This window comes from Vicugna pacos, chromosome 6 (assembly GCF_048564905.1).
Source record: "Vicugna pacos chromosome 6, VicPac4, whole genome shotgun sequence".
Lineage (NCBI taxonomy): Eukaryota > Metazoa > Chordata > Mammalia > Artiodactyla > Camelidae > Vicugna > Vicugna pacos.
Genome location: NC_132992.1, coordinates 44,730,380 through 44,753,641, shown reverse-complemented (window position 1 = coordinate 44,753,641; position 23,262 = coordinate 44,730,380). Strand labels below are relative to the sequence as shown.

The 23,262-nt window shown below is 38.2% G+C and overlaps 1 long non-coding RNA gene across 1 annotated transcript in view; it reads left to right on the top strand.

Annotated features, from left to right (window-relative positions):
- LOC140696898 (uncharacterized) overlaps positions 1 to 23,262 on the top strand; it is a 305,226-nt gene that overhangs the window by 118,476 nt on the left and 163,488 nt on the right. The window contains exon 2 of the long non-coding RNA XR_012073542.1: positions 21,676 to 21,749. This is a non-coding gene — a long non-coding RNA (uncharacterized lncRNA). The remainder of the gene's footprint in view (positions 1 to 21,675; positions 21,750 to 23,262) is intronic.

Genomic DNA, 23,262 nt, shown 5'->3' with positions numbered 1-23,262 from the left:
AATTTCTGGTGTGCAGCATAGTGATTTGGTTATAGATATATATGTTCTTTTCATATTTTTTTCATTATAGACTATTACAAGATACTGAATATAGTTCCTGTGCTCCTCTAGTCTTACATTCTTCTATTTTCAGAAAAGCTTTTAAGGTGTGTTTGTGTGTTGTAAAGGGAAACATGATACTTGTTTACAGGGATGAAATGCAAAGAAGTAGTTCTTAAAGTCCATTTATGGAAATGATGTATCTCAGTATTAGATCCTTTTGTGATGTGATTAGAGATGGGGGCAGGTAAGGGGGATAATACAGTAAAAATTGGAAATCGGAGTCAAACTTTAGAACACATATATTTTCCTCAAAATTATCTTAGAATCTCAGTTACTGCTTCTGGTAATGATTGGCCTGTAATGTTCTTTTTTGTTATAGTTTTGGTTTTGATACCAGGGTAATGCTGGCCTTGTAGAATGAGTTTGGAAGTGTTCCTTCCTCTGCAATTTTTTTGGAATAGTATCAGAAAGATAGGCATTAACTCTTCTCTAAATGTATAGTGGAATTCATCTGTGAAGCCGTCTGGGCTTGGGGTTTTGTTTATTGGTAATGTTATCATTACTGGCAATTGGTCTGTTCTTATTTTCAAATTTTTCTTAGTTTAGTCTTGGGAGATTACATATTTCATGGGAGTTCGTCCATATCTTCTAGGTTGTCCATTTTATTTGTGTGTAGTTGCTTGTAATAGCCTCTTAGGATCCTTTGTATTTCTGTAGTGTTGGTTGTAACTTCTCCTTTTTCATTTCTGATTTTATTGATTTGCTCTCTCCCTTTTTTTCTTGGTGAGTTTGTTAAAGGTTTATCTGTTTTGTTTATCTTTTCAAAGAACCAGCTCTTAGTGTCATTAATCTTACCTGCTCATCTTCTCTGTTCAGGACCCCCCCAACCCCCCTTCTAGGAAGCCTGATGTGGGGCTTGGACCCCTCACCCCTTGGGAGGGAATCTCTGCAGTTAGGATTACTCTCTCGTTTGTGGGTCTCCTGCCTGGGGTTGTAGGTCTTGACTATACCATGTCTCTGCTTTTCCTACCCGTCTCTTGTTATTCCTTCCTTATAACTTTGGTTGTAGAAGACCTTTTGTGCTAGTCTTCAGGTCAGTCTCATCAATAGTTGCTCTATAAATTGCAATAATTTTGGTGCGCCTGTGGGAAGAGGTGAGCTCAGAGTCTTCCTAGTCCACCACCTTGGCCACTCCCCAGTCTGTTACTATTCTGATCCTGAACTTCTGTATATGGTTTTATAAAAAATATGGAAGAAGCTATCAGGATCTGGAAGCTATTGGAGAACTGAAATTACAAAATGATACTCCTTGGCACCAAGTGTAACCTTTCAGTTTGAAAACTTACAATATTAAATCCTGGGAAATTATTATATTTCTTTGAAAGTTTTTTTTCCTGTTCTCTTTGTAATTTCTAGTGGTTGTCTTCCTGTTGTTCATGTCTTTCTTTTTCAAACTTTCTGGAAGAAACATGCAAACCAATAAATTTTATCTTTCATCTTTTTTGTTAAATTAAAAAATTTTAAGAATGCTTTATTATTTTCTGAATTTCATTTTTGAAATATATATAGCATCTTGATCTTGTTTATGACTGCAGTGCTGTCTTTTATTCCTCTGAGATTATTCATTGTAAGTGGCCTCTTCTCTTTGTCTTTGCTGACTTCCTTTAAAAAACCTGTTTTTAGGTCTTTGTCTTTCATGTTGAGGGTTTCCTCAAACGGTTAGTGATACTTGGTTTACTGTTTATATTTAAGAGTGAGGCACTAAGAAGCTGATGGTGACACCAGAAAGCTGATAGGCTTGCTTATTGGGTAGTTAGCTTGGGGAAGACACCAAGATCTCATAATATTAGGTCTTTTCTCTTGAGTTGACCAAGTTCTCCCGAAAAGGATTCTCTTAATTTCCTGACTCCCAGTATTCTAGTAGTTGATAGGAAGAAGGGAATCATTGGTTTTTGTTTTCTAGACTCAGGCTCCTTTTAATGGAGTAAGAGAAATTTGTCTAGCTGAATGAGGCGGGGGAAAAGATCTGGGAAGATAACTGCTTTCTGTTCAGATTTTCAGCTAGTGGATCTATTTTCAGTCTCACTCCTCATCCTCTGCCCTCTGTACTAAGATGGTGTCTCAAATTCTTCTTGCTTTCTGGGAATCTGGAACACCAGCTGGCTTACTTCTTATTCACTTCCCAACTTCATGCACTTAGGTTTCATTTCCTCTGTTTTGCAAAGTTAGTTACTCCCCATCCATCTACTTTTCACCTTCCAAAATTATAATACCTTTTATCTGTTGTTATCTCTTCTCCCGTTCTTTTTGTTCTATTGTAATTTTAGTGACATTTTGAGATAAAAGTAAGCGTGAATATTCAAAGCACCGTGCTTCATAAGTGGCCCCAATAAGGAGTTACAAGGAAAGTATTACTTCAAAAGCCTCAAGGAACCATCAATTGAAGACAGATGGTTCAGCACTTTTCAGTGACAGTGGACTTGGGATCATATTGCTCTGTGCTCATTTCACCCTCCCTTAAGTGTGCTGATAACAGACATGCTGCTACTTCTCCCCACCCGCAGATGGCCAGGATCCCACCTCCCTTTCTAGGGGTACTTGTGCTGATGGGGCTTGGGGAAAACTGTCCTCAAAGGGCAATCAGTGATTGTCCTGATGAATGGTGAGGAAGTGAAATTCTGACCATATGTCAGTAAGAACAACTGGTGTTATGACTGGGACCAGGCGATGGGACAATTCTTGCTGAATAAGGGCTGAGCAGTCTGCCTGAGCAACTCACCTTCTAGTCAGCTTTTGGGAATACTGGTCCTTTGCCAACCACCTGCCCAGCTTCTATGACACTGTGGTTCTTTACTTTTCTTGGACTACTTCCCTGGGACTGTTTCCAGATTTTTGAGGTCCCCTGCTTCTTACCTCCTCCTTCTATTGCTACTTACCCCCATCTCTTCCTTTTAATGTAGGAGTATTCCTTGTTTCTCCAAGAGGTGCTTCCTTCTTATTACTGTCTCCTGAAATTCAACTATCTAGTTTTTTAGCATTTGAACTGATTGCCCATTAAACCTGGAGTTCCAATTGTTAGCCACTTCAAAACAAGCCTTCTTTCTAGGTAACTGTCCTCAACTTAAATTTTTCTAGAAAGTGACAGAGTATACAGGTATTCTCTTGGACCAGAGAGAGGAAAGAATGCCATCAGTTAAGCTTATAACTTGAAACAATCTTAATGTCTTCATGTTGTCATGGAGTTTTGATAATCTAAAATTGTGTTCTCCATCTGAGTCATTTGGAGCTCTCACAATACTCAGCCAGCCAATCAACAGTTATTTTTTAAGTACTAGTTTTGTGCCAGGCTAAGAAAATACCAAAATGAAGAGGAAAGAGTCTGTTTCCTAGAGGAACTGGTGTTCTAGTTTGAGAATTAGACAGTAAACATCCAAACCAAAAAAGTATATGAGAGGCTTTTTAGCTTATCATTTCACAATATGTAAATTATTACACACCATCATCATATTGTGCACCTTATACTTATATAATGTTATATGTTAATTATATCTCAATAAAGCTGGAAAAAAAGTATAAAGAGCAAAAAATTTAGGTTTCCAGTATGGTAGTTCTTAGAATAGGATTATGGGCCAGAGATCTTAGAGGGGTAGCAAAAACAGCTTAAAAAGAGAACTAGAAGAAGGGAAATACAGAGGTGAATACTGCAACCTGGGAGATCCAGCTGAAATCACAGATGCAGATTTCCTGCGTGATCACACCAAATAAGTCTACTTTCTTTTTTTCAGATCACATGGCTGACGCTTCTTGCTGAGAGTAAGAGGAGAGATGGACTCTTTTCCCTATAATAAGTCAATTGCTAGTAAAATAAAAAGTGAAGAGCTTGAACGTTCTTCCAGATAGCATATAAATGTCTTTACAGGAAAGTGCTTTGCTATTAACTCAGTCTGTGCATTTAGGTTAGGTAATTCTCCCTTCTAAGTTGATTTTGTGGCTGAACTTTTATTATATTTTGAAGGTAGTGTGTAAGTAAGACAAATGAAAGATGATGTTGGTTAGGGATAGTGTTTAGTATTTTGTTCATTTTATGCAGTTAGATGTATTTTTTTTTCTGTTTTGAAGTTCTGTTCTTTTTGTTGTAACATTTATTTCCTATCTTAACATTTTTATTAGGAAACATTTTGAATAGTTGTTTTACCATGCCATCTCGGCCAAGGCACTTGTGTTGTGGCAGTTTTTTAACTGTGGTCAGATGCAATGTTAAGTAACTCTTCACAATAATAATGGTATTTGGCTCTCCAATCTATCTTTTCATATAATTATAATGATTGTACTTCATGTTCACTTATGCCTTATTTTACTCATTCTGTGCTATTTTTAAACACTCACTTCCCAGTGGAGCATGAAAAGAATTATCTTCTGAATCACCCATGTCACTCAGCAAGGTCAATTACGATTTCACTGGATGCTGTCCATAGAGCCAACCTGAATACTTTGGGCCAGTAAATCCACTTTGTCCTAAAAAACAGCAAGGGAATTATATCTGACTGCAGTGTGGAGGAAAGCTTCAAGCAGGTGGGAATGCAAGGGCAGGTGGGATGGTAAAATGCACGCCCTCCGTAGATCAGGGGAGCACGTACATTTCAAGTATAAGATCTGGAGTCTGACTTGGTTCTTGTTCAGTGTCTGCCACTCACCAGTTGTGTGATCTTGGGCAAATCCTCTCTGTATGCATCTGCTATATGATAACTCTGTATTCTCTAAATGAGAATATGTGTAAGACACTACATACACAGAATAGCACACAGTGTTCCATAAGCAAACAAAGAGACAAACATGGTGTTAGAGCCTGTCCTAATATTTTCTAGTTTCTACACTTTCACTTGATAATGATGAAAATACTTCAAGGATATTGGCTGAATTCTTGAAATGGGTTTCAAGGCAGGTGGGGCAATTCAGCCTAATTAGAAGAAAGACGGGAAGGTAGCAGACAGGGCAGTATTGTGTAAGCAGCTAGATAGTGGCTCTTTCTTATTGTCCAAAATGGATTCACCCATTTAAATGTCTGAATATTTTCATACTCCTTTATAAAGCAGGCATCCATAATGGATCCCTAGTACTTAAATTTGTATTAATAAAGGAAAAATAAAATTGGAATATTCTAGAGGAAAAAAGTTATTGATGGGTTGACATAAAAGAGATAAAATCTTATAGTGTATCAGATTCAACAGTTCTCTTTTTCAAAAATCACTGAGAAGGCTTTTCTTCCTATTCGATGGACAACTTTTTCTTTTGCTTTCTCCGTCTCAGTCTGGGGCAGCACTCAGTCTGGGACAGCAGTGAATGTTCAGGAGGACTGATTTCTCCCCTGGGGCAGCACTACATGCAGACAGAGAGGTTCTCACTGATCACTTAGGATCTGTAGACCAGAATTAAAAAGTCAGCCTGGTCAGTTCACAAACTGGAAAATAATATGTTTATACAAAATGTGTTTGGAATGTTTAGATCTACAAATCCTTAAAAAACTTTTTTTTGAACATAGCGGTCACACTTGGAAAAAGGAATTTCCTGAATAATTAAAATAGCTCTCATACTTTTCCTGAATGTTTTGCAAAAAGTCAGACTTACATGTGGAAGGGCTATACATTTATTCTTTCCTAATTTATGGGACAAGTAAGACTTTTTAGATAAAGTTTCTTAAAACTATTCACACATTAAAAATACACTCTATATTAAGATTTAGTGGACCGTTGCTGAAGGATCTGGAAGAACTCATGATGTCAACACAACAACTAGCAAGATAGTTAAATCAACAGATGATTATATAATCCAATTACTTGTTTGACATGCTACGAATTTTGAAATGCAGATGATGAAAAATTTTCATGATTCAACCACTTATATCTGGACTTAAAACATTGCCTTGGATTCGGAATGGTTCCAACTACGTAGGAAACGTGAATGCTGGCAAAACCAGTGTGCATTGGTTAGTTGAGATATAAATGCCCAAAGAATTTTCAGACTTCTTTGGGAAAGGTGCTGTTGCAAAACAAAGCAAAGAGGTATAAAGTCTGTTGGTACTGGTATGCATGACAATTTATAGTTATTTTAAAAGCTTTCAAAATGTCCTACCTCCGGTGTTTTTCTGATTCTAAGTGTATGTGTGTATGTGTGTGTGTGTGTGTGTGTGTGTGTGTGTGTGTGTATGTGTGTGTTATGTGGTGTGTGTTGGTGGGATTAGGGGGAGGCTTTGTCAGCAGGTTCCTACTTCTTTTATTATAAACAAATCCACACCAGAGTAATATGATTTAATTAGAAAGTTGGGACCAGAGAGGATTAACTCAGGAATATATGTATTTTCAGCTCTATGGAGCTCATAGGAAGATCTTATTATTGGAGAAAACAGTGAAAGAAAGAAAACTGACAGAAGTATCTAATAGAAAATAGATATATTGAATAAGAAGAAAGTTTGGAGAAACTTCTCCAAATAAAAAATTGATTGTTGTTTGCACAATACATCTTGAAAACAAATCTTGTTAATATTGGGTTTGGAAATTTCATACCATTTCTCAGATAATAGACTGAAAGAAAATGTATTACCAGTCTCTGACTGAAATAGTGTAGCTTGTAGTTATTTTTATTTCTTACCAGTAACTTGCTCTTACAAGTTACAAAAGGAAAGGGAACCACCGATTTAAGTCTGATTTTATAATAATAATAAATAGAAAATGTTTCACGCAATACAGAAAATAAAAATAATGCCCATGTTTTGTCACATGTATTTAGCACATGCCTGATTTGCTTCAGATTGTTTAATTATCTTACAAGAAATACTCTTAGCCCTCTTTCTGTCCTCGTCCATTCCTGTGTCTCCTTCATAAGCCTGAAGTTGCTGTGTATCCTTCACCCATGCTTCTTCATGTATCTGTTACCAATAGCTGCTATTTTTCTGTTTTATTCACGGTATCATATGGATCATTCTGCAGCTTGTTATTTTCATTCATCCTTATGTTTCCAAGCTTCAAATACGTTGATGCATGCGGCTCTAAATCAGTTAAGTGTTGTGTGATATCCCATTGTATGAATAAACCACAGTACATTTGTGCATTTTTGTATGGATAGACAGTTGTTTCCTATGTTTCTGCTATTACAATCAACGCTATAACATTGTAGTAAACATCTCATCCACCGAGTTGCAGTTCCTTAGGGTACACTCCTGGAAGTGGAGCTGTTGTGTCCTAGGGTATCTGCATCTCCAGATGCAGTAGATACTGTCAACTTGCACTGGAAAGAATTTATACTTCCACCAGCAAGGTCTGTGATTCTTTCCCCACATTTGACCACATTTGGCTGGCATTTATTGAGTAGCTGATTTGGGAGTTCTGTGTGTTAGGCCTTGTGGTGTACAATAAAAAAGTCCTTTCTCTCATGAAGCTTTCATTCCAGTGGGGGAAGAAACAGATACTGTATGAACATACATGTAACATAGCATGTGGTGATAAGTGCCATAGAAAAATGCAATGCGAGGTGAGAGATACTGGGCCACAGGGGTGAGATAGGTGTGGCGGGGTGAGTTTTTTAAGTTAGGTGAACCTTCCTAGATGAAGTGACATTCGAGCAGAAACCTGAATGAAATAGGGGAGCAAGTCATGTAGACGTATGAGTGTAGAATCTATATACAGAGGAAATAGTAAGTGCAAAGGCTCTGAGGCGGGAGAATCCTTGTCTCTGAAATTTTTGTCTGTCTCATGTATGAGATAGTGTCCTGTTGTTTTGATGTACATTTCCCTTACAAGTTTATTGGTCATTCAGTTTTATTTTCTGCTTTTTAAAATTGGCTTCCATTTTTCATTATTACAACAAGTTCTTTAGATATTTTGGATACTATTTCTTTATCAGTTGTATGTATTCTTTTAAAAATTATTATTTTTTTCCAGGGCTCTATACCTGAAAGAGCTCCAGCAATTTATTTCTGAATAGACATATAAATGTCTGTACAGCATACTTAAATGCAGGAAGTAATGTTTATGCTAAAAGATTTGTATAGAACAGAGTTAATTATCTGGATAATTTTTTGGGTAATACTTGTGTTATGCTAGTAATGAAAAGAATTTGTTTTTGAAAAACAGTATGGGTTATTTTGGAAGTTTTCTCAATTGTCTACTTTTAAGTTTACCTGTATATTCACATTCGTAGGAATGGTCTACCAGCCACAGTTTTCTAGATCAGCATGGTCCAATAGGAATATAATGTGGGCCAAAATGGGAGCCACATATGTAATTTAAAAAATTTCAGTAGCCACATTAAAAAGAGTGAAAAGAAATAGGTGAAATTTCGTTTAATTATATTTTGTTGAACTCAGTACATTCAAAATATTATCATTTCAGCATATACTCAATTTAAGAATTATTGAGTTACTTTATATTACTTTAAAAATACTAAATCTTTGAAATCTGATATAAAATTTGCACTTACAGCATGTCTCAGTGAGATTTACTACCTTTTAAGTACTCATTAGCCATAGGAGGTTGATGAGTACCGTATTTGACAGTGCAGCTCAGTATCATTTGACATGATAGGGTGTCTTCTACCCTGCAGTTGTCTGTGTGGTGGTCAAGATCTAAAAGCACAGAACTTAACAGTATTTCGAAGTGGCTATATTGACATTTTTTCCTTTTAAGGAGTGACACATACTGCTACTCTAAAAAAAAGGATTTGAAATTTGAAATGTTTTACACTGCTAGATAAATGTGCTGCTTGCTGAGAACACCAAAAATATGGCCTTAAAATAACATATTCCTATAATATCATTTGTATAGCAAAGAATAAAGTAGAAGTTTATTTTAAGGACTGGAGTAGACATTTCTCCAAAGATGATATACAAATGGCCAATAAGCACATGCAAAGATGCCTAACATTTAGTAATCCTTAGAGAAATGCAAATTAACCCACAGTGAGATACCATAACATACCCATTAGGATGGCTATTATCAAAAAAACAGAAAACAAGTGTTAGCTAAGAGATGGAGAAAGTGAACCCTGTGTACTGCTGATGGGAATGGAAAATGTAGCAGCTGCTATGGAAAACAGTACAGCAGTTCCTCAGAAATTAAAAATAGAATTACTACACGACCCAGCAATTCTACTTCAGAGTATAAACCCAAAAGAATCGAAAGCAGGGTCTTAAAGAGGTATTTGTACACCTATGTTCAAAACAGTGTTATTTAAAACGGCCGAAAGATGGAAGCAAGCCACATGAAGAAAGAAAATATGATACTTACAATGGAATATGATTCAGTCTTAAAAAGGAAGGAAATTCTGACATGTGCTATAACATGTGCAACCTTGAGGACATTATACTAAGTGAAATAAGCCATTCACAAAAAGACAAATACTGTATGATTCCACTCATAATGAAATACTTAGAGTAATCAGATTCATAGACACAGAAAGTAGAATGGTGGTTGCCAGGGGCTGGGGGAGGGGAAATGGGGAGATACTGTCTCATGGGTACATAGTTTCAGTTTTGCAAGATAAAAAACATTTTGTGGATGGATGCTAGAGATGGTTCCACAACGGTGTGACTGTAATTAAGCCATTGAACTGTGCACTTAGAAATGGTTAAAGTGGTAAATTCTATGTTATGTCTGTTTTATCACAGTTAAAAATATTTTTTAAAAAGTACAAATCTGCTTTGAAAAAAGTCTACATTATTATCTTTTGTGTATTATTTCTGCTATTTTCCTTCATGCTAACTCATTATCCTCATTTTCATAAGCCAATTGGTCAGTTAATACTGTTTTATATGAGGACGAGGTTACACCTAGAAAATTCCAGGCTCCTCTCCAATAATTCATCTTATATGAAGTCTAAATAGAAAGGCCTCTTGAAAATATGAAGAAAAAGCTTTATATTCCTTTTGCATCTTTACTAAAATTACTCTTTACTTAACACTTGTAACTTATGGGGTTTCAAAAGAAATAAATTCTGTAGGTTTAAAAAATTAGATGTATCAACATGCTAACCAACTGTATTTTCTCTTTTCTCAATATATTTAAGCACTACTTTTGATAGCTTGCAGTAATTATCTGATTTTTCATAAGAAGTATGGCTTTGTTTTTTAGCTTGCTTGTAATCTTTGGCAACATAAATTCCATTTTCTTTTTTTTTTTCCAAACAAAATAACTTTAGGTCCTGAATTTTCCTGAAAATTTCCCTTAGCTCATGTAGACTTTGATTTCATTCTTGGTTTTTAATCTACTTGGTCAGTTATACTCAGACAACTTTGAGATTTAACACCCTGTTATATGACATTCTGAGAAGGCCAGATTTTTGGTGTGTAACTTAAGAGAAGTTTCATAAAGTTTAAAGCAAACATGAAAAGTTATACATTTATAGGTGCTCTGTGTTTTAAGCACATTTCAGTATAACCTGTAACATGAGTCAGTACGAAACAGGTTAATTTTTTTATCCTTGATGATCCTTTAAAATATACCCACTAGAAGTGGTTTTTCCCTCCCCATGCGTGAAATATAGGCAGGCCCCTGGACTCTTCTGGTGGCTTTAAGTAAGAGAAAACCCTAGAGTCACATTAAACTCCAGATAGTCTCAACTCAGAAAATAGAATATCCAATGTCCAACAATCCTCAGAACTCTTAGTGTGATTGCGTATCAGATCTTTTCCCTCTCCTTAGAAGGACCTAAGGCAGCTGCTGAGGATAGAGGGCAAGGAGCTTTTTGTTTCTCATGTACTACCTGTTAACCAAAACTTCAAAAACGGAGATCTGATTGGAATAAAAAGGTGTTCATTGAGGGTTTGTTGGCACTGCAGTCTCAGAGACAGATTCAAGAAGCACTTGAATTGTGTTCCGTTGGGCTACAAAATGGGGGAGGCTTATAAAAGGCAAAAAACTGCAAGGTTATAGTTGGTTCCGTGAGTTGTTTATCAAGAATTATAATTGGAGCTGGCAAGAAGTAAAGGTACTTGTTAAGTAAGGATTGGTTGAAGCTTGAAATACTTGTGTAATTACAAGGGGAAGACTTTGAGACTGTAAGGTTGTGGCTGGCAGGTGGTGTTTGGAATTCGGCTGGTGGTGTCTTTGGGTCCAGTACAGTGCAGTAAAGTTCAAGTTCTCACTGATGCAGACTGTCTGTGGTCAGATCCTCAATGGCAACCTGACTTCCATTTTTGTGTGTCTGAACTGTGATTACTCCAGTATAATTTCAGTTTGTCATCATTCTTTATCCACACACTCATTTTGGAGTATAGGAGGGAGGAGAAGGAAGGAGGAGCTGGTTCTAACTTGAACAGGCAGTGGCACAGGATGGTGGTGTGCTGTAGCATAACAGTTAGCTTTTTTGATTGGAATGCAAATGCTTGACATTAAGCTTTTGATTATGGAAGCATCCACTTCAAAGTCACCCATCTCAAATAAGCCCATTGCCAACTACACAACTAGATATGTACAGAGCTAGGTTCGCCCACCTGTGTCGTTCCCCTCTTTGGAAAGCTCTCACTGACCTAGGTACCTGACATTTGGCTGCTTGCTTTTCCCTTCCCAAGCTTTCATTCCTGTTCTTATGTTTTAAGTTCACCAATAAAGAGTGAACTTGTGAAACCCTTGGCACCTCGTGCTCAACTCCAGTAAGTGCAGAACCCCAGGTCTGCACTCTCTCTCTCTTTCTCAGTCTCTCCCCATGGAGCCTGGGGCGTGCTGTGTACTCTCCAGTATCTGTGAGTAATAGACGTTTTTCAAAGCTCCCTGATGGTTGTTGCTGAGTTGCATCTTGCAATCATAAGAACCACAAGGGCTAGTCCAGCTGAAACACTGGCTTCGGTTGGAGAAATGTCTGTGGCAGCTCTCCACAGGCAGTTCTGGCTCAGGTGAGTGTTCCAGGCTTTTCTAGCTGATAACATCACTACTGATAGGCTGATAGCAATCCAGAACAAGTGCTCTCTGGGCCTGGCAGAGATATAAAGCTGCCCTTACCCTGCGGACACTTTTGTGGGCACTTCAAGCCTCCCTCATGGGCTCCTCTAGCTCTGGGTTGCCAGAAGGGACCACCTCTGCAGTCCACAGTTCTCAGACAGCCCCTTCCTTCAAGACATTTGTTGGTGTGTCATTGCTTCTTTCTGGGTAGAATTTAGTTGGGTAGGACTTTAAACAACTTGATACTCTACCAGAATAGTCCACGTCTGGCCCACGGGAAATCCTCCCACATTCTTGGACGCACCGTGGGAAGGCAGAGCTGTTTCCTTCTAGGTTAAGCAGCAGATCTTCACTTTGCAGTAGCCAGAGTGTCCACCAGCTTGTCACTCCTGCTCCCAGTGTTTTCTGGCAGGAGTGCCACTGGGTTTCCCAACAAAACAACAAAATGACAATATTTTGTTACAGGCAACAAGGACTGAGGAGATCATTTGCCATTTGTTGTATGTAATTCATGGTAGTTAACTAATAACGACATGGAAATAACTTTATGAGAATTTTTATAATGAGATTTTACCTTCCCTGTAAATATCTAGGACTCACTGTTTGATTCGTATGGGTTGGTGGATTATAGATTAACTATGGAATGGATGATCTATACAAAACTGACCGTATTAAGCTGGTGTCCCACCGTGGTTTCAGGTGTGCCCAGATGTTGATCCCCTCATTCCTCTGGGTGGCCAGGAGGGGACCTGGTACACATTTTATTATCTTCTGTGTGTGTAATAAAAAATACTGGGAAGACTTATACTGTATTTCATGTTAATGAAAGAGACATTAACATGAAGGTTGAAAATAAATTAAAAAAATTGAACGTAGCAAAATTTCATTATGGGCTCTGGATATGCAAATTGCTATTAGTAATTACTATGATGAGTGATACCCAGTGTCAACTCTGTATAAATGTCAGCAATTAACATTACATATTATATGTTTTTGTCATCTCCAAAGCTGACTGGTCCCTACTTGTTTTGAAAATATGTCATTCTTTGAAGACTATTCAGGAAGGACCTGTAATTTGTCAGCATCAATCATTTTCAGATTTGGGTACACAGGATTTTGTGATGGGTTTTGTAGTACTAGTCAAAATTTAAAGTCTCATATTTGATGACACATAAATCCAGTCACATAGATTATTAGCAATGATCATGTACCTTTGCTAAATCTTTGGGTTTACTAAGTATTTTCATTCATGTTACCTATTTAATCTTATTTCTGTATTAAATATTGGGCCAAGTTTCAGCAACAATGTCCAATTGAATTAAAATTTATTCATATTTTATGGAAATGAAATCTTTCTTGGTTTTTTTCCATGATAGTGTGTACAAAAGATATTTATTTCCTTGACATTTATTTGTGCAAGGAGGTGGAAAAGGTAGTGACTAAGTGTAATCAAAGTGTTTGTATCTTCCAGTAGATCAAACATAGGAACAATTTTTATTTTTTAATGGACTGTGCTATTAAAAAAGTACTCTCCATTTCTCTTACCATGGAGACCATTGATTCTTTACTTTGCTGGAGCCCAGACTTGATTCTGCTGAAATTTTTAAATCAGGGCTGTGAAATTAAAAATATCTTTTCCTACCTGTTTCTTCTAAGGAGATTAAAGGAGTGTCTCAGTGACAGCTCCAAAAATTTTGGAGAGGAAACAGAGTTCCAGAGTCAGTGATTTGGTTCTCACTAAGAATTTTAAAAATTACGAAAGATGGAGAGTCCACTGTTTGGTTTGTTCATTTTCCCTTTGATTCAGAATTACTTCCTGGTAGAAACTTAGTTGAACAGATTGACAGGAATAGCAAACCACTGTCAGGTGGAATGCTTTGAAAGTAAACATACTTTCCATTTTCTTCATATTCTTAAGAATGGAACAGAGTTTTGATGCACAAAATGGCTCAAATGATATTTGTTGGTTTTTTGGTAGAAGGTGGGGAAGATAATTAGATTGATTGATTGATTGATTGATTGATTGATTTATTAATGGAGGTCCTGGGGATTGAACTAGGATCTTGTGTATGCTCACGCACATAAGCACACACTCAACCCCTGCGCTATACTCTACCCCTGCTATTTGATTGAGTGAACTAAATTTTGTGAATTCTAAGTATGCTGCCTTTAAATGATACACAAATAATGAAGCCCTCTGGCAAGTAGTTCCATAACATCAATTACTTCCTGAATTGTGCCATTGCAAATGGCAGATTGAGGGGCTTCTCAGCTTCCATAATCATGTGAGCCAGTTCCTTACAATAAAATGCCATATATGTGCATATATATTTCCTATTGGGTCTGTTTCTCTGGAGAACACTGACTAAATCAAACTGCTCTGTTTTTCCTACAGAGAATTCTGGAGCAGGGATGGCACTTTAGAAGTGGCCCTCATTAAGACATGAATAATGAGCCTTTATACCACTGGGGAGGAGATAGGACTTTGGGTTAGGTGGCTCTCTTTAGGGAAGGAAAGTCTGAGAAAGGGACTTGGCTGAAAGCTGCAGATCACTGACAGTCTCAGTGATCTGGCCCTGGACTAGGGATCTGGGCATTGCACAGTGGCTTCCATTACTGTAAGTAACCATATACAAAGTCAGTGGTTCACAAAACCTCAGCATTAGCTTTTGCAACCCTGTTGGAATTTAAACTTGAAATTTCTAGAGATAGAGACCCTTTCCTAATAGATGTTCAGTATTTTTTGATCACCTGCTCTGTGTTAGGCATTGTGCAATATGGGAGTGCAATAGTAAATAAGAACTAAGACTGGCCTTAGGGTGTTGCAAATATTTTAAAGTGTATTTTCAGTGGTGGAATATCAAGCATTTTAGTGACTAAGGGTGAGGGATGGACGTTTCCTTTTTAGAGAGTTGGTTTTCAGAGCCTCCCATATCCCACTGCATAGGTGGTTAACCCACTTCTTGTCTTTAAAGTTATCTTTGACACTTTCATCAAATATGTCTGTTTGAACCCTCTGAAGTAGCAGGTAGTAATAATAACTAGTACTTCTCTAGCCTTTTGCAGTTTACAAAGTGCAACATCCGTTTGTCATTATTTGAAAATAAGAAAACAGAAGCCCAAAGAGGTTACATGATTTGCTCAAGTTCGCCCACCAGAAGGCGGTAGAATCGGCGTTCAGACACTGTGTGGTCTCCCTGTATGGCTCTGGTCACCTTGTGGACCTGCAAGGAAACCAAAAGAGGCTACATGTTGAACCCGTACCCTCCAACCAGGTGAATCCTCCTTGTCCAAGACAGATTGGTAGTTTTCCTAACACTGTGGAAGTATTTAGTGCCATTATGAGAAAGAATATTTTATACATAGGTAGAAAAATACAAGATGTATACAGCTTATTAGAAAGTATCTCTTTATTGTTCTTCAGTTCAAGTATGTTTCCTTTGAATTTATTTTCTAGGAAAAGAGAATGCATTCATACTCCACTCCTCATGTTTTGTTTTCTTTTTCACAAAGTCCTATTTTCCAGTCTTGTTGCTCTCACCATATCCTGTCTTTCTCTTAAAGCATGAAGATCAAACCGGAGACTGGAAGTTTTATTTTTTTAATCTGTAAACTCTCAGAGGAAAAACCATTGTCAAATGTGGTTGAAAGATTACTCTCTTAAAACCTTTTTATTTTGAGGTAATTGCAGATTCACATACATTTACAAGAAATAGTACAGAGAGGTCCTGTGAACCCTTCACCCAGTCTTCCCTAACGTAACATCTTGTGTACCTACAGCACAATATCACAGCCAGGATTACCTTTTATAACTTTCATATGGTGTTCTTAGTAAAGAATCACTGTATTTTGTGCTATGTGGATAGTTTATTCATTAGGCAAAGGCAATAGAGTGATTATAGTCTTTGGATTCAGAACTAAGTTTGAATCTGAAATCACCAATTACAAGTTGGAAAAATTACTTCATTTATCTTCCTGTTTTGTGTAGTTAGTGTCATAAAATAAAAACATGTCACAAAACCAAGTGAAGTATTGAGTGCAGGATCTCTTTGTAAATTATAAACCTATGCAAATAATGGCTTTTATTGGTATAGTTTATTGTGCACTGTGCATAACAGGATGTTTGGGGGCCATATGGATAGCAATTTCTTGCCCACTGTTTTACCAAAGAAAAATTAAATAAAATTACTTACATGATTTCTTTCAAAGCCTGGTGGTTATAACCTATTATTTTGTGCTTTTTCTGTTTTATAAGTCAATTATTAGAAAAATATCTGGAGGAAGAAACAAGAAATCAAAGTTGAGATCATTATATTGCAATTTCAGAGCTGCACATTTCTTCTTTTTTTTTAGGAAAATAAGACATTTTTCCTTCTAAATAATCAGGTAATCCTTTTCACCTACACAAGAGGTCTTAGGTGACATCACTGACTATTGATTTAGATATTTGCCCTTAAATAGTATCCTTTATGTGAAGACCATGTGATAAAACCTCTCATTTCTCTATTGATAAGTTTATGCTGTTTCTAAGTTACTGGTTTATTTTTACCAAATGAGCATTGAGTTTTTTAATAGAGCATGATTTTTCTCTTTGCAGTACCTATTAGGTGGGTCAGAAACAGATGTAGAACTCATCTTTAGAATTTTGCAAGGAAATGGAACTTTTTGGCCTGTGTTTTTTTTGGATACTAAACTTTCTCATAGTACCAATTTACTTTCCTACCTACATTTTCCCTTTATCTCCATTTCTTTATTTCTTGCTTTATATTGTGTTTTTAAAGCCTCCTTAAATCCTTTATGGGCAAAGTAGGGTCTACGTAAATAAATAATACCAGTCATAACTTCAGCCCATGACAATGTACACACCACTCGCTGTAACCGTGGATATATAGTAGGTACTGCCATGCTCGAGGATTTCAGTAGTTACTCAAACATGCTGTCCACAGAGTGTTTACAGTTCATGAGCTCCAAATTAAAATGATGTCCTAAAAGTCCTCTCAAAGGAAAAATATGTTTTAAACATCAGCTGTAAACAAGATAACTAATAGTTCATAATAACATTCTGGAAAGTAAATGATTATGTTAAAGTATTATAATGTGATTTCACAATGCAAAGGGCTCATCCCTGTGGCAGCAAAATACTAAAACTTAAAGGTGTGAAGCAATCACTGAAAGATTTGTCAATTTTATGTGTTTGAACAATCAGGTTTGCCACTCACTGTTGCCATAGCAACCAAGCTGCCTATATGAAGTAAGCAACTAAATTTCATCGCTCCTTGGTGTAAAAATAGCAGCTGTTAATGGTTCTTCTCTGTGTTGGAGCACATCATAAAAAAAAATTGAATATACCCCAACACACGGTTATGCCAGTTCAAAGTCGAAGCTGATGGTCAGCGAGGGTAACCAGTTTTTCCACTTATCCTGGGGCTGAGGGGTATCCTCAGCACATGGGACTTTCAGTGCTAAAACCAGGGCAGCCCTGGGCAAACCGAGATGGCTGATCATCCTACCAGCTCCCCCACCCCTACCAGGAGTTAGAATCACTGTTTCCCCTGGGCACACCTTATTTTGTGAAACAGAGTAGATTTGAAGCAGGAAAATGATATGATGAAATGCTATTTGGAGACAGCCTACAGGAGGGGGAGTCTGGAGGCAGTGAGGCCAGTTGGCAGACTATTGTAGAAGTCCCAGTGTGAGGTAATGTATATCTGAAATGGACCCTCACTTAAGTGAATATGCCACGTCACACACTAGTGTGTGATTATAAAGTAAGACTGCACTTCCTTTCTCTACCTAAAATCAGGGTAGGATAAGGCCCCATTAACTTGATTAAATGTCTCCAGAGGTGTGCCTCACGTTGGCCCACAAATCAGCCTCTTGGTTGCCACAGGACATCTGTTTTGTGCTGCCCTGGTGCTCCCTTGTCCACACCTACTACCTACAGAAGTGTTTGTGCTGCTGCCAGTCGTGAGATACCAGTGCCCATGTCAAGCACGCTACCTTTGGATGCTCCCAAAAGCCACTGCTTTTTGGAATGGTGAGCACTGCTCTTTAGAGTGGCCTGCTCTCCCACTCTGGGCCACACTTAATCACCTTGACCCCAGTGCAGCTCTGCTTGTGCCAGAGTCGCACAAGGTCTCTAACCTCTTTCTCCAGGGGGGGCTCAAAGCCAACTCAAGAGATTAGGTGAGGGCAGGATGCCATTCTGTCTCCTCCAGGGCCTCATCTCTCTTCCGGCCCCTCTTCGGTATAACTCTTTCCTCCTTTCCATTTACAAAGCCAAGGCTCCCAAGCGCAAGAGTGAAGCCAAACAGGTTGGAGTAGGGGAAGGAAAAGAGGGAAATGAGATGTTTTTTATAATATATGAGCAAACACTCAGCCTGCCAGGATTATCCTATTTCACAGACATTGTTAAGGCTGGAGTGCATTCTTTTAAAAATTTTTTTTTAAATTGAAGTTTAGTTGATTTATAATATTATGTTGAGTTTTTATAGGTTATACTCCCATTTAAACTTATAAAATGTTGGCTGTGTTCCCTGTCCTGTACAATATATCCTCGTATCTTGTTTTATACTTAGTCGGGCATACCTCCAATCCCCGTCCCCCATCTTGCCCATTCCTCCACTTCTCTCCCTACTGGTAACAACTAGCTTGTTATCTGTGAGTCTGTTTTGGTTTTGGTACATTCATTTATCTGTTTTATTTTTTAGATTCCACATATAAGTGCACACATGTGGTATTTGTCTTTCTCTAACTTATTTCACTAAGCATAACACCCTTCAGGTTCATCCATGTTGTTGCTAATGGCAAAATTTTGTTCATTTTTATGGCTGAGTAATATTTCATTATATATATATATGTGTGTGTGTATGTGTGTGTATATATATATATATATATACACGCACACACACACATTCTTTATTTTTTCATCTTAGGTTGATGAACACTTAGGACACTTAGGTTGCTTCCATATCTTGACTATGCTATTATGAATATTGGGGTGCATGCATCTTTTTGAATTAGTGTTTTCATTTTCTTTGGATATATATCCAAGACTGGGATTCCTGGATCATATGGTAGTTCTATTTTCAGGTTTTTTCGGGGACCTCCATACTGTTTCCCATAGTGGCTGCACCAGTTTACCTTCTGGAGTGGCGTCTGGGCCAGTGCTCCTCATGGCCAGCAGCATAGATGTTGTGGGCTGGCCTTGGGATATATTTTTGCAGCAAGTCCTTATAAGAAATAGGCACCATCCACTAATTCTCCATCACTAAATGCAAGCTCTGGTGTGGGTCAAGAATCCAGAAACATTAAGAAAGAGAGAGAAGAGATGAGAGATAGAGGTAGTCTGGGACAAACAAACTGCTCTCGGCACACTTTAGATCTTTGCTTTTCCTTTTGTGTCATGCCTTCCTCTTGGAGTTTGTATGTTATGTCGCTGATATATTTAGTAGCTCCTCCTTCTACTCTCTCCCAGTGCTACTTTCTCCTCTCCAGTAGGACCTGGAGCAGAGGTTGGCATGGGCACCTGCTTAAGTCTTCAGGTCTAGTCCTTAAGAAAGTGATATATAGTGGCTAAGATTCTAGGTGCATACTGCCTGGTTATACATTCTGGTTTTTTGCTCTCAGTTCCTTGATTTCCTTCTTTTTTAAAACAAGGATTAAAAATGGCAACTACTTAATAGAGTCAAGTGAGAATTACATAAATTACTATGTGTAGAGCAATTAGAACAGAGTCTGAACATGGTGAACACCATGTGTTTGTTATTACAATCGAGTTACTGGTTTGAGGAGCTATGCAGTCCCATGTGGCGGAGACCACTCATCAGCACAAGGCACACCACAGAGTTTGAGACAACACAGGAGCTGGCAAACAAATGTCTTCTCTTGAGTGGAATCATTGAGGTCTTCACGGGGATGGCTACAGCTGATGTATGCAGGAGTGATCCTTGTGTTAGCATTTTCTTACCACCTACCTTTTGATTAGAAACACAAACGATGAACAAGAACCCTTGCATATTCTTAGCACCATGCTCTGATATTGAATAAATCAGATAAAATATTAAGATTATATAAAGCAAATAAAGTAAAATCTTCAGTCCTTCAAATTGAAATTTTGGTATGAAACCCAAATTTTGCAAGGCCTCCCCTATTTGTGGGTACAAATGAAATGCACATCAGTAAGAAAATGATATTAAGATAAATTATATTTGAATATAGTATAATAATAAAATTCACATCAGTAACTTATGTGGTATTGCTGATCTAACTCCCCCTTCTGCACAGGACAGTAGCTCCATGCAAGGTGTCTTTTCTCAAGTATTTCTACAGTTTGCCCACAGAGTGCGTCTTACGGCTTTATAAACAGGTTCCCTCAGCTCTTTCCACTTACTAATATTTGCTGCTCTGAGGGCATTTGAAGCAATGGTGCCCCACTGTCTTCCCTAAGAAAAGTGAAATCCCTGCCAGAAGTGTTGTTTCATGGCAGCCCTTGCTCTGGGAGAGCAGGGCATTCCCTTCTGCTGATGCTGGATGCTGGGTGGGAGCTGAGTGGTGGTCCAAGCAGAGCTGGTGAGAAGCACGTCCGTCCACAGAGGCGAGGCTGCTTCAGGCATGGGTGGGGTGACACTCTGCGTTCACTGGAGGCTCTCCTAAGGAACTGTGGGCCTGTGAACTGCACGCTGTGTTCTCCTGGCTATATTTTTCTCCCGTTTACCTCCAGGCAAAATACTGAGCTTACTCCAACTAGGGGTGAAGAAAAACCTGTAAAGACCCAAGGATGGGCACCTAGGCTGTTCCTGTCCTTATGTCTAACATAAAACTATTAGATATCCCCAGCGTAAGAGTTGGTACTGCTTCTTCAGTAAGCCCACTTAATGTCCTGATTAACCCCAGGGGGGAGATGTTGATGATGTGGAGACAGTTTTTCCTGATAGCCAATCTGCATTTAATTTTTTCTTAATTTCTCCTCATTCTCTCTATTTAAAGTCTTTGTGGTGTTTACAGTTCACAAAAAGAGTATTTGTAAGCTGTTCTTTTCCTCAGGCAAGCTAAACGTGTTAAATGATGTTATTTTTCACGCAAACGTCAATTCTCTTTTCCAGATTGCTTTTGATGTTCTCCTTGGAGCTTCAGGCAATCTGTGTATATTGAGGTAGACCTCAGTCTACAAAATAGATGTATTGCTGAAGATTGTGTTCACGGTCTTCAAACTGAATCCTACTGTTCCACTGATTGACTTATAAAATTAGAATTGCGTTTCCCTGCGGATGGAGGGAAATCTCATAATGGTCTTAATTAAAACTTTTGTTAGAGAAAGGGTGAACATCAGGGCTGCTTTCACGGTGCTGTACTGCAATACTTCCTGCGATTATTAGTCTCAGTGTTGGTTTATTTTGAGGTATCACAATAAAACTAGGGTGTCTCTAAACATTCCTTGTGGCCCTTTGGCGTAACAGAGAGGCTCTGGCTACCTTTCTAAGCTATTTTTAGTACATGGACTGAGCCAGGGTCTAGTTGCCAGCAACCTTTAGCCTTTGGTCCAGGATGTGGTACCAAGGACCCGGCTTTTTTTTTTCTTTTCCCTAATGCTAGTTAGGCATAGCAACCACATTTTGGATTTTTGAGGATAGCTGGATGTTAAATACCTTGTACCATTGCAGCCATGAGATTACTCATTGTTTCTACTGTTTTTCTATTTCTATAGGTTCTGGGAGATGTTAACAATATAAGAAGATGACACTACTGAGAGATGAATCATGTTTATTCATAAGTCTAGAGGTACGACTTTTCCCTAATGTTATTAATCTAGTCTTAGTAAATTTTACATCTAGTTGATTGATTTTTGTTTCCAAGAAAGTGTTTATTTCTTTTGTGTATATGTGAAAATGGAGGAAATAACTATACACTCAGATATAGAAGAGAAGCAGACGGGAGCTAAATGTAACAACAACTGATAGGAATGAGAGGAAATACTGAATTTAGAGAACATTCTTGCTGGAAGTGCTAGATGGAAATAAGGAAAAAAAGTGGCTGTTACTTTTCCATAAATAACTTTCTGGTCACAGTTCCTGTTCCACATCCATATTGTTTTCTTTTTATTCATCATATTTTTCAGTTTTTCTGTCCTCTGCCACATATCTGACTTCCTCAACTCATATCTTTCTGAGGGCTTGTGTGGGTTAAGTTGGGAATCTTGCACCTCCTGTATTTTATGTTGAGGGGTCTTAACTATATATTTCTGGCAGAGTTTGGTAAAATTTCTTAGAAACCTCTTCTAGGAATAAAGTAGGGGTCACTGAAGGGAAATGAAAAAGAGATGGGAAGAAGACGAAGGGATGAATTGGACTGGAGAGTAGAAAAATGGGGGATAAAAATGAAAAGGAAATAAACAAGAAGTTCTGCAAGTTTAAATTAATCAGTGTGACAGTGAATCTGACAGCATAGACATAGAGAAGGCTCAAAATAATCTTACTCAATTACCACGGGACCTGGCATTCCAAGACAGATTGATCCGGTGGGTTCACTCTATAGGCATCCTAATTAAAAATGCAGACATTCCTACAGGTGCTTGCCCTTTCCTGGACAGTATCCATCATAAAACACTGCTGAGCATGAAGTAGCATATTACAGTTATTCCTCTTAGGTGGACAGTTAGGATCTGGGCGCTGAAGGCAATGAAGGTTTGAATAAAGCGATCTCATCTAGCCCATGGCTTTAAATACCACCTGTGCGATGATGGCTCCCATTTTGTATCTCCACTTCCAAGTCCGAACTGTAGACTGCCTATTAGATATTTTCATTTGGGTGTTTGTTTATTAGAATCTCAAACTCAACAAGTTTGGGTCTGCCAAGAAGTGGGTACCAAGGCGGGATTAAAGGTGCAATCCCACTTACTGGGAAGAATACCTGTGAGAAAAAAATGAGGGGGGTTTGCTGGAGGAGAGGGGGAGACCTCAAGGAGGCTGGAAGAGCTGTTAGACTGTGATACAGGACTGACCCATGTAGGGACAGAGGGAAGGAAGGAAGTTGGGTGGGAAGTCACAGACTTTGGTGCAGTTCTAAGAAAGTTTCTACAAGGTTGCTGGGGAGTTCTTGAGCCAGAATTGCTGTGAGAGGAGTACTGCATCTCTCCTGAATGGGCGTAACAGTATCCCTAGAAGTTATCAGCTAGGAGTAGTCTAGAGGAGGCATGACCTTGGCGTAAAATTGGTCTGACAGCTGGACCATTTGTCAGTCAACACATTCCCTGCGCTTGGCTATCTGAGAGGCATATATTCATGGCTGCTGCATG